Raw genomic sequence first — 12078 nt, 5'->3', positions numbered from 1 at the left:
AATGTCTGTAACAAAACATAATTTCCCCTCGGTGATAAATAAAGTAATTCTGATTCTGATTCTGATTCTGATGCTGGACAATGAGTCCACCCCCTGCAGGACACCCTGTCAGCTCTGCAGAGCAGCTTCAGTGGCAGACTGCTCCACCCTCGGTGTGTGAAGGAGAGATACAGAAGGTCTTTCCTTCCTGCTGCTGTCAGACTGTATAATAACCACTTCTGATAGGAGCAATATTCACACACCACAGTGTACAATAAATAAATATATATATATATATATATATATCTTTCCTAACTTATCCTTTGCTGTCTGTATCTGCTGTTGCAAAAATGCAATTTCCCCATTGTGGGACTAATAAAGGTTTGTTAATTCGCATCTAGACTGGCACTGCCAGGTTACAGTGATGCGATTGGTCTGAGTCGGACGTCATTACGTAGAAATACAACACGGCCCACAATACAATATATGGGAGCAGTAGCTGGAGTTTTTCACCCGGTTACAATTTTAAGCGAGTGAATGCAGCGATCAGTCCCTGTTTACTACAGAGGACGCTATAAAACATTCAGTCAAACCTGTCCAGACTGTTCCAACTGACTGCATCACATCAATGTTATTCTACTTAAAGAAACAGGAAAAAAAACGTAATGATGACAGAACGCTCCTCCTACAGCTTTAAAGCTACAAACATGCTTTCAAAACTAAAGTGTCTAAATGTGATGACACCCTTGCTGTGAACTTTGGGACAATCTGACAACATTGTAATTAAAAATGTGCAACTCAGAAAGTAGCCATGCTATACAGCTGAAACTTTGAACATATTTTAAAAGATGTATTTACTTAAATATAGTTAAAACTGTAGTCATAGCGCCACCATGTGGTGAGATATAAAGTGTCAAAAACATCGGACAAAACAGTAGTGGACAACTTTAAATAGTGTAAGATTTTTTATTTTGGAATATCTAATAGCGTTTCATTTCTATTGGCTAATAAACTTTTGTGGGCGTGGCCATGTGTACTTGTACATACTATACTTGTATGTACTATAACTGATGCATACTGTAACATATAGCTGCCAAATTTGTAGGCTAGTACTAAGATTTAGTGTACCAAGTGTGTTGCGGTTTGGCCACTGGGGGGGCGCTATAGTGAAAACATGTATTACTCAACATAAATCCATCCTGTTTTTCAAATGCTTCTGTGAAATACCTGATATGACTTCAACAGCCCAGCTTTCTGGTGTGAAATGGTCGCCTGTAATAGCTGATATCCCAACCCAACACTATAAAGCTTTACAGCCTCTGTACTGCCTCATGCTTTGTGATGTGCCCGTGCTTCTGGTTCTCAGCTACTCAGCGTGCTGCAGCTCTTTTAAAGCTTCATCTGCAGCATGCTGTATGTGCTGCTAGCTGCAGCAAACAGCTCTGCAATCACACTCGCAGTTTCTTCAGGAACTGCCATTCTAGTTAAATTAAGAGATCATCATTTTTAACCACACAAAATTATTGGCTACTGCACCAACAAAAACTCTTATCAAAACACTATGCCAATAACATTCTGACAAAGAATGTTATTGGCATGGTCTATGGGACAAACACACTAGACCGCGTGGGCATTGGAAAAGGCGTCTGACTTCGGATCAGAAGATTGAGGGTTCGAGTCCCTTTGTGGTTGAGGTTTTATACAGGTAGGAAACCAGCCAACTTCTATCTGTGGTTTATCCGCAACTCACTTCCACCTGAGACCTGACTATTTATTTATTTATTCAACATCTGTCCAGTCAGCAGTCTTCCCCATGATTGTGTCTGCTTTGCAGGTGTTTTGAGTTCATCATCTGATCACAGTGTGACATCATTAGTTTATAATATTGAACTTTTCCACAATATTCTCATTTATGGAGATGCACCTGTACATGGTGGCTGATTACGATAACAAACTGAATGAAGTGCTGTGAAAAAGAGTAAAATATACAAACATGAGACAGTGGGGACGTGATTTTGGATTCAATCGTGTCCATGACTCTCAAGCCTGTAAGGCTGCAGAAAGAGCCTTGGCTCAACGAGTCCACTCGTGCGCTCAGACGCGCATCTAGGCAGGCAGAGAGGAGATGGAAAAAGGACAAACCTAAAATTTGTGGGATCTCCTCCAAAACGATCTCACATCATACCAGCAGGCTGTTAAAGCTGCAAAGACAGAATATTTCTCCCCACTTGTGTCTGCAAATGCTCATAAGCCTCAGGTTCTTTTTAATGTGTTTGATTCTCTGGTGAATCCATGTGATGCTGTCTGTATTGAGCCGTCTCCTACTCTGTGCAAGGCTTTTAATGAATTTTGTATTGGTAAAATTTTAGCATTTAGACACCCGCTCTCGCAGTCTGCCCAGGAACCCCTCAGCTCTTCTCCCAGCTCCGCTGTCTTTGACAAATTTGAGCCCTGTCTCACTATCTCACCTCACTGAGATTGTTAAAAATTACGGCCTGCCACTTGCCAATCTGACAGCATTCCATCCCGTCTTTTTAAAGAGGTCTTCTGCACAGTTGACACTTTTAGCTTTACAATTATAAATCTGTGTCTGAGCTCTGGATCTGTTCCATCCTCTTTTAAACATGCCACGGTGCAGCCTCTTTAAAAAAAGAAAGGCCAATTTTGGTCTAACCAATTTTAGACCAATTTCCAAGCTCCCTTTTATCTCAAAGGTTTTAGAGAAAGCTGTTCTTACTCAAATCCAAGAATTTTTAAAAACAGCAAATGTCTGTGAACCGTTCAATCTGGTTTTAGGCCTCTCCACAGCACTGAAACTGCTCTTTTAAAAGTTTTTAATGATCTCTTGCTCACCCGTGACTCTGGCAACTGTGCCATTCTCTTGGCTCGCTTAGAGCACCGTGTTGGCATAAAAGGCACTGCCCTAAGTGGTTTGAATCGTATCTAACAGACAGATCCTTTTCAGTTCAGATAGGGCAGTTTTCTTCTTCAGTGGCCCCTCTGACCTGCGGGGTGCCCCAGGGGTCGGTTCTGGGCCCGCTGTTGTTCTCTCTCTACATGCTACCCCTGGGGTCCATATTCAGGAAGCACAGCATCCCCTTCCATTGTTTTGCTGACGATGTGCAGGTTGTATTTGCCGCTTAGAGTTTTCTGCCAAAGATTCCCTCCAATCACTGCTAAACTGCATGAGTGATATTAAGAAATGGATGGACCTAAACTTTCTAAAATTAAACGAAAACAAAACTGAGGTTGTCTTGTTTGGTCGCCCCGACCTAGTCCAGGTCCTTGCCAGCTCCCTTGGCCCACTGGTGCCAAACATACAAACTCAAATGATTCAATCTAGGCCACCTGCATTGCTGCATTAATTTCAGATTGCAACCTTTCTCCCAGTTTTTGTCTGATGTCAACAGGTATCAAGTAGAAGCAGACATATGAGCTATGGTATGATGATAATATATGATGATAATATATGATGATAGATATATTAATGCTGAATGAATCTTGAACCCCTTTTTTCTTTCAGATGACAAAGCCAAAGCAAATGCTCACCTGTCCTGTATGTGGTGGGAACTTTTGGTATGTGTCCAGGCACCTCATCAAGGCCCACCACATACTAAACCCACAGGAGCGAAACTTGCTTAATGGCCTGGCCACAGGCCATATATCAATCGGCTGGTGCAGTGTCCCGTGGCTGGCTGCACACAGCTGGTGAAAGACATAAAACACACCTTTCCAGGCAGCACATTGACAAGTGTAGACTGCATGAAGCCCTGATAACACCGGCTTGTGAGGGCGAAGGTGGTGGAGAAGGTACTGAGATGCTTTGAATTCTATTCTTAGTTGTTTTTTTCATGCCTATTCTGCCATGTATAATCCCCCCCCCCCCCCGCCCCCGGATAAATAAAGTTGTTTAATTTGATTTGATTTGAAGCTCTCGGCACTGAGGCGACCAACCCACAACCGCCTATGGTGTCAGAGCTGGACCTGCAGGCCAGGGAGGATGAGGCGGGGACGACCTGCACCAACTGCCGCGAAATGGCAGCCAAAAACCGGCCCCTTCGCAAGAAGGTGCACAGCTGGAGGTGAGTGAATGGTAACAGTACGGCTTTCACTTCTACATAAATTGTACTCACATACGATGCACTTCTTCTTCTCTCTCTACAGAGAAAACTGCAGGGGGCTGGAAAAGTAGGCCCCAAAAATAAACCTACTGCTCCAGCCACTGAGGCAAGTTGTTTCCCAAGCAAGAATTTCACTTTCAGCGGCAGGAAAAATGCCAGGCTCTGATCTAATGTTTCTTTTACAGACTCAGTCTTCATCCAGCTGTTGTGAGGATTCTATTGTAGAGGAGGGGTGGCAGGATGAGGTGCAGCGGGAGGTGGAGGCAGGGTGTGAGGAGGCGGAGCCATGCCTCCTTAAAACCCAACCCTCTGCTCCAGCCACTGAGGCAAGTTGTTCCCCAGCAAGAATTTCACTGTCCACCGGCAGTAAAACAACCAGGCTCTGATCTAATGTTTCTTTTACAGCCTCAGCCATCATCTAATGAGGGTGTGGCGGTGCCGGCAGAGGTCGAGGTGGAGGTGCCTGAGTTTCATGATGGTGAGTTCAAGGAATAGGAGCAGCCAGGAGCCCAAAGCCGGTGACGACAGGGCAAGCCTGCCGGCATTCCTGGCCCAGCTCATAGTGGAGGACAGGGAGGAAAGGGTGAGTGAGCTCACTGCACAGCTCACAGTGTACATTCAGAAGGTTGAAGCGAAGCACAGGAAAAAAAGCGAGGCATCTGGAGGTGTGGCACACGTCCAGATGCCTCGCTTCAACCTTGTGCCTGGCCAGCATCTTTTAAAGGCCGCAGCAATGGGAGTCAGCCCTCCGGCATTTGGACATTCCCGAGCTCAATTGGTGAGTAGCAAAGGCTGTGGCATAAGATAAGAGACATTTACTGCTGCCTACACATTTTTTTCCTGTTGTGTCCTTCACAGAGAGCTACATAGAGTCATATTCCTATGTATATATTCTGTCCGGAGGGCACCCCAAAAATGCAGGAAAACGCAGTATCGAAGATGAGCAGAACCAGGGCGTTCTGCTCATTATGGCCCGGGCCTGGTCGAGCAGAACACCTGGATGTGGGAGTTTTCTGGGCAACCTGGCGCACCTTGCTGCGTGAGCTTGAATTTCTTCTAGTGTTAAACATAGTACTACTTTGCAGTGTAACTCCAGCTAAATCAATTTTCTTTTGCTTATATTTTTCACAGTTACCCGGCTGTGGGTGCGGAGGATGGCCATGTCCGCCAGTGACCGTGGCACTCTACATCGGCCAGGCCACTAGGCTTGTGGGAGTGCTTGCGAGACACCCCCTCCGCAGCACAGCCGGCTCAAGGCACAGGAGGTGGTCGTCCTGTTCAGGTACCTCAAAAAAAATGTACAGGACCTGAACAGGACGATCCGTGGGCACCAGATTGTGGAGGCTCGGAAACAACAGCAGCTGGTGAGCCAGGAGGGCGCTCGGGACCTGCATCCGCCTGGCCAGAGACAGGATTCCCTCACTGCTGGGTAATGCTAGACTCCGCACACACAATCCCAGCTTCACATACTACACATACTTCATCAGTCTAATCGTATGAACTGAAAGTTAGCCTTACTAATGCATCTCTCTCTCTTCTTTTCACAGACGATGTGGAGAAGGCCGCACCCAACGATCCGGTGACAGATACCGGTTCTTGGGTACATGGCCGCCTTCCTTACCTGCATATATGGACACAGGACCGGGTCCTCACCCATATGCGGGTCAGGGAGGTGGAAAGTGCAGTGTGGGATTATAGTACGGGCTACCTCGTCAGTGTAAATTCAAGATGCCTGCAAAAGAGTTTACCATGAGTTTTAAAGCCTCAGAAAGAAACTAATGGTCTGTCTTTGTGTGTCTGCTCTTCTTGCAGGTCCTGGACCACAAAACATGCTGTAAATTCGGCCAGGCCTAGGTTTTGCCAAATTTCAGTGGTTTCAGGCGCTGGCTGAGGCTCCATGGCCGGGCGGTTGCCCAAACTCGTTGTTTTTTAACTCAACGAGTTTAAAAGGGGGAGGGGGGAAGCAAAAACATGACAAAATATTGGCCCACCCTTCTGGATATCCGCAGTGCTGTGGCTACCTACGTAAGTTTCAGATACTCTCCCTGGTTTCCCTGAATGCCCTATGATCCATACCTGATGTCGCCTTTTGCTTGTCTTTTTTCCACAGAACTTTGAGGACAACAATCTGACCATGAAGGAGGCAGTGTCCTCCTTCATGGGTCATAACATTGATACACAGGAGCGTTTTTACGCCTTACACAAAACCTCAGCCGGGCAAAGTCCCTCAGGGAGGTATTTGTGCGGCTGTCCGTAAGGCAGGCCTCCGTGGAAGAACTAAAAGCCGGAGATGACTCCCCATCCACCTCTGGACTGAAGAAGGGCCAGGGAGTCATCTCCTGAGGCAGAGGAGCGCCCAGCCAAGGTAACTCACTTGTGTGCAGTTGATGGAACATGCCTGCAAGCCAATAAATGTTAGCATGTCAGTTAGCATGCCAATTTGACGGACCACCATTGTAGAAGTGACCCTAATCTGATGATGAACTGGCTTACCCTCAGGACAGCTAGGGACAGTAAGGGAATGTCCCCGGACCCGCCATCTGATCAGGGACACTTGCCTGTAAGGTGCTGTGAAATGTGAAAATGAGTAAAATATAAAAAACATGAGACAGTGGGAAATGTCGTGACCTTCCCTGGTCCCCCCGGATTGTCAGATTCCGTCTCCTGTATTCAGAACATTGAGTGAAAGAAGAATACCCTGGGTTTTGTAGTTTCGCCTTTTGCAAAAGGGAGAACACAGTAACACAGGCCTTTCAGTCTTTCGTCCATACGTGTTCTGCCCCTCCCCTGGACACAGGCTTGTTTTATTGGAAGTTGAGTACATTTGCATAATAGATAAACAGTTTCTTCAAGACCCTCGTTGGTATTTCCCATATTGGGACATGTTGCCCCTTTATCTCCACCTACTAATTATCATAATTGGTCTAACATATTATTGACTATGAAACCCTTTGTCCCTTCTATTGTTGGATGATTTATCTTAGTCCATGCCTCCTAGTGCTTCGGTCTTCACCGCATCAAAGAGTCCTCCCCTAACTCTCTGTAAGAGTTATAGATGGGTTTTTCTCTAAGTGTAAGCTTATATAAATCAAATACATACGTGGTCTGTATCATGTCATTGCGTAAATACCTTGTATACTTCACAGGACCTGAGTGGCTCTTTCAGCCACAGACATTGGGTTGCAAAAGTCCGAGACAGAGCCTGTTGACAGAAATCAAAACTCTAAAGGAGAAGGGTTTGCCATGTTAGAAAACAAACGAGACTTCTGCAGAAAACCATGACCATGACTCCACCTGGTAGGTCAGTCTGTTTCTTTGAACTCAAACGTTTGAACTAGTGCCGTCACATATGATTTTAAAATATTAATCACATTAATCACGCGTTGCTGTAATATTATTGTGATAATATCATTCATTTTTTTAACCTATACTCATGGGATGAACTCAATTAAATTGAGGTTTCCATCCATAAATACTGGTAGCCCCAACTCAAACATTACGTTAATGCAATATAATGCAATATAAACCCTTACATCAAGAAATGCTGGTTATATAGTGTTATATGGGACCTAAGTGGAAAATACCATTTTAACTGCTGCTACACAAAACCAATAATCCATCTAACTCATATTTTGGCTAATCTTGACATATCCATGACAGATATAAATATATGCCTCAGCCACCTAACTTTTGTTTTGTGGAAAATAACTCATTTTTGTGTATCTTCATAAAAAATTACTGTGACATCAGTAATTCAAACTTGGCATTTAAAGGGTTAAATTTCCCACAATGATTTAATGTTTGTAGTTTTGAGCAGGGCTGAAGTTGTTTAACATATTTATGCAGAAAAAAAAGTAAGAAAAAATATTAATCTGTTTATTTTTATAGCAGTTTTTTGGAAGTGGACGTTTTTGTCCCCTAATGACCACAAAGGGTAGTGAATTAAAGTGACGCCTGAGGTTTAAAGACCATGAATGCATCTGTAGTTAACATGCTTACATGTGCATTATGTGCCCCCATTGTTTCTGTCTTCCAGAGGACCTGTCCTGAGCTGTGCAGGGCATGTGGGGAGAGCAGCTCTGGAGCTGATGGTGATGGATGGGTGTTCATCTGCAAGACTGGAAAATGGAGGGACATCCTGGACAATCACTGGGTGGACTGTCACATCAGGTCAATCCATCCAGGAACATGGTTAATTCACAACATGTGTTTCTGTGGACCCCTGAGGACACTGGACACCTGAAGGAACTCTACTGATTTCAAATACCCACAGCTAAGACTTCAATCTGTTTATTTGCTGTTGCAGTTTTGTTGAGGCCAATATGATTATCACATCTGTATCTCCTGAAACTTTACAACAACGAAAAGAGTAACTGAACTAAAAAATACAAATTAAAGAAATTAAACAGCAACAAACTGGGAAAACAGAATGAATGAAGACACGCAGAGTAAGACAGGAACAAAGAGGACACACAGAATGGAACAGACTCAGCAGTCAGAGGACAAGGAGAGGAACAAAAGCTGAACTAGGAGACAAAGAAGCAAAAGCTCATTATTTTCTACTAAAGGAACAAGAAAACACATCAGGTTTTCTAAAGGAGCAACAACAAGCAAGGCAGCCCTACTACAAAGGACAAATGTCCCTCTGTGTCTCATCTTCCCTCTTGTACTTTGTCCTCCTGATCAGCAAGTGGAAGCAGGTGAGCTCAGTACAGAAGGAGGGGACTGGGAGTGTCTGGAGGAGCAAAGGAGAAGAAGCAGCAAGTACCAAGAGCCCTGAGCATAGTGTTCAAGATTTAACAAGACCAGGTGACAACAATCATGGCGAGCAGCTGACCAACAGGAGGGAAACACAAGAGGAAGGAAAGAGTCCTTTCACAATAAAACAGGATTCCACCAAACAACAAGTACATGAAGCAGGAAAGATGGAGGACTTAAAGGGAAACAAAGCTGACACAGCTGGCATCATGACATTAGTAACAGTTCAAATGCAGTAAACATGCTGCAGACATGTGTTCATAGATGAAGTCAAACATCAAATGTGCCGTCCCATTCACCTAAATGTTACTAAGAAGAGGACGTCCTGCTGCTCCTTAAACATGATGGTCTGCTGTGGGTCATGTCTTTGTTCTGCACATGTACAGCTAACATCTCCAGTGTTACACAAACACATCATGTGCTGCTTGACTGGTTCCATTCATGGTAGGAAAGCATGTGGAAGTCACACATGTCAAATCTGTGCTAGCCTCCCTTCATTCAGGCCATATGAAGACAAAGAGTCTGCAGGTCCAGGAAGTTATAATTAACTATCATTAATAACAAGAACTTATGATGCAGCCAGCACATGAAGACCCCTTTAAAATAATAAACCTCAAAAACTGGTGTTTTCATCAAAAAGTGACTGTGGCCCCACAGTAAGTCCAGGGGCTTATTTCTGCCTCAAAAGGACTTGATTTCACTCTGGTCTGTGATATTTAACAGATTATTGTTGAATCCTGGAACACTTCAAACAGACCGGTGCTGTAGGTGGACTGACTTGCAGCCACCCTTTGAAATATCTTAGAATAAAGGTGAGGTTGGAGATCACAGCAGTTCAGAAGCCTGTGGTACTTACTCTGTTGCCAGAGACAGGTTGATCTGGCCACACTTGGCCACAGACTGTCCAGTTAGGATCAACACTGATTGTGGATCAGTTTCAGCTGCTGTTGTGCAAATGGAACAGACAACAGGTGGAAATGAGAGGCAGTTATCAAGACAGCCCCTATAAAGGAGAGGTTCTGCTTCTCAGGAGGGTCACACCCTAATACAGACCACTTCCTGTTATGCAACAAATACACTTTATGATTCAATGTTGAGCTAATGCCACAGCCACAAACAGACATTTCTCCCAGCTGCTAGACAGCAAGCCTATCTAGACATGGAGGACAGTCTCCTCTCCTCATGGAGGACAGTCTCCTCTCCTCATGGAGGACAACAGTCTCCTCATGGAGGACAGTCTCCTCTCCTCATGGAGGACAGTCTCCTCATGGAGGACAGTGATATGCAAAGTGTTCAATCTTTGTTGACACAGTTAGAAGAAATCTTTGTTCATATCTTTACCAATGTCAAACTAAGAGAACATGTGCTTTGTGTTGTTCTCCCACCGACTGAGACATGAAAAATAAGAGGTCACACATGGCTCGTTGGTCTAGGGGTATGATTCTCTCGCTTTAGGGTGCGAGAGGTCCCGGGTTCAAATCCCGGACGAGCCCTGATGTTTAACTTTATTCCATTGGAGACCAACTCCTTTTTGTTGAACTCTTTTCAGTTCCTTTCCAACTACTACATAGCTTTACAAAGCTAACAAAGTTCTATTCAGACTCATCCCATCCCAGAGCAGTTGTTACACACCCTTGTTCGGGGCTGGGTGAATGGGTGGCCGTCTTACACACACCTCCGCCACATCTTTTACATTCCATTCGTGTTTATTCAAAGCTGAACAAAGGTCTTAAAAAAAATACAAAATAATTTAACTCAAATGAAAATCACTCAAAATTAATAATGCTTGGCCAAAGGTGGGTCAAGAAACTGTTTGCCACCTTCTTCCACCCTCCTCTTCCTGTAAAAACCCTAACTAAACACTAAATGTAGACTTGTTATACTAAAACCAAAAACAATATTGTACAGTGCCAAATTAATCAAAAAATGGCTACAACAATATAAGTGTCACAGCAAAGGCTCTGAATACTTGGGACCATGTCATATTTCACTTTTTCTTTTTAATACATTGAGTTTGGCCACTCCCCCGAGTAGCATCCTCAGTTCTGCCGAGTGGCTCATCACATTACGATAACATCTTCCCAACCCATCTACTCTTGGAGAGACACAGTCATGCTGTCTACACTTTAACAATGCTACGTGACTATGCTGTAAATGTGTCTTCACATCATCTGAGCTGCTCTGCACTGTGTGCCCTGGTGCGGCCTCTGCAGTGCGCAGTGCTGCCTTTGCAGTGCAGCCTTTGCATTGTGCAGTGCGGACTTTGCAGTGTGCAGTGCGGCCTCTGCAGTTCAGCCTTTGCAGTGTGCAGTGCGGCCATTGCAGTGTGCAGTGCGGCCTCTGCAGTGCAGCCTTTGCAGTGTGCAGTGCGGCCTTTGCATGTGCAGTGCGGCCTCTGCAGTGCAGCCTTTGCAGTGTGCAGTGCGGCCTCTGCAGTGCGGCCTTTGCAGTGTGCAGTGCGGACTTTGCAGTGCAGACTTTGCAGTGCCATTGTACAGAACAGAGCATGCCTCACTGCACTGGACTGCATATATCCAGGGGTGGCAGTAAAAAAACAGCAGCTTCCCTGAGGGGAAACTCAGTGATGCTGTAACCTCTGTTATGCTGACTTTTTAAAAAAAAAAAAAATACTTTAAAGCCACTGCTTTGTGGCTTTGGTGCACAATGGATAGCGCATTGGACTTCTAGTTAAACACAGGAGAAGTGATTCAAAGGTTGTCGGTTTTGAGTCCCACCAGAAGTGCTTTTTAACTTCCTGTGGCGCTGTCCTTCAGGGTGGATACCTGTTGCAGCAGCTCTCGTCCTGAGAGCTAGAAAAAAAATGAAATGTTCCTTTCAGTTGGATGAATCGACAGAGCAGAGCATCTCCAGTGCTGCTCAGTTGATAGTTTTGGTGTGCTATCCCTGGAAAGGCGATATTTTGGAAGACTTTCTGTTCTGCAAGTTATTGCGCAGATAAAGTCTGTCAATCCAGAGATTAAAGCTGCTCACTGTATGCTGCTGAACATGAGGCACTGCTGGATCACTCTGAGGTGCGATAGGTGTTGCAATGGCTGCAGCACAGCGCTCAATCAGAGGGGAGCACAAGAAGCAACATCACTGGAGAGCAGACTGGAGAAGAAGGCAGCGTGGTCAGAGCAGTCAGAAACAGGTGCTGCAGGGTTTCAGCCTTTCTCTGACACACAGGACACGACCTGGTTCAGACCATGTGCTTCATCTG

At 44.9% G+C, this 12078-nt stretch overlaps 1 non-coding gene across 1 annotated transcript; it reads left to right on the top strand.

Annotated features, from left to right (window-relative positions):
- Positions 1-10276: 10276 nt before the first annotated feature.
- trnal-uag (transfer RNA leucine (anticodon UAG)) lies at positions 10277-10351 on the top strand. Its single transcript has one exon. It is a non-coding gene; the product is annotated as a tRNA-Leu (tRNA).
- The last annotated feature ends 1727 nt before the right edge of the window (positions 10352-12078 follow it).

The sequence above is a fragment of the Parambassis ranga genome, unplaced genomic scaffold, assembly GCF_900634625.1.
Source record: "Parambassis ranga unplaced genomic scaffold, fParRan2.1 scaffold_24_arrow_ctg1, whole genome shotgun sequence".
NCBI classification, from domain to species: Eukaryota; Metazoa; Chordata; class Actinopteri; family Ambassidae; genus Parambassis; species Parambassis ranga.
This window is presented reverse-complemented; position numbering and strand designations above follow the sequence as displayed.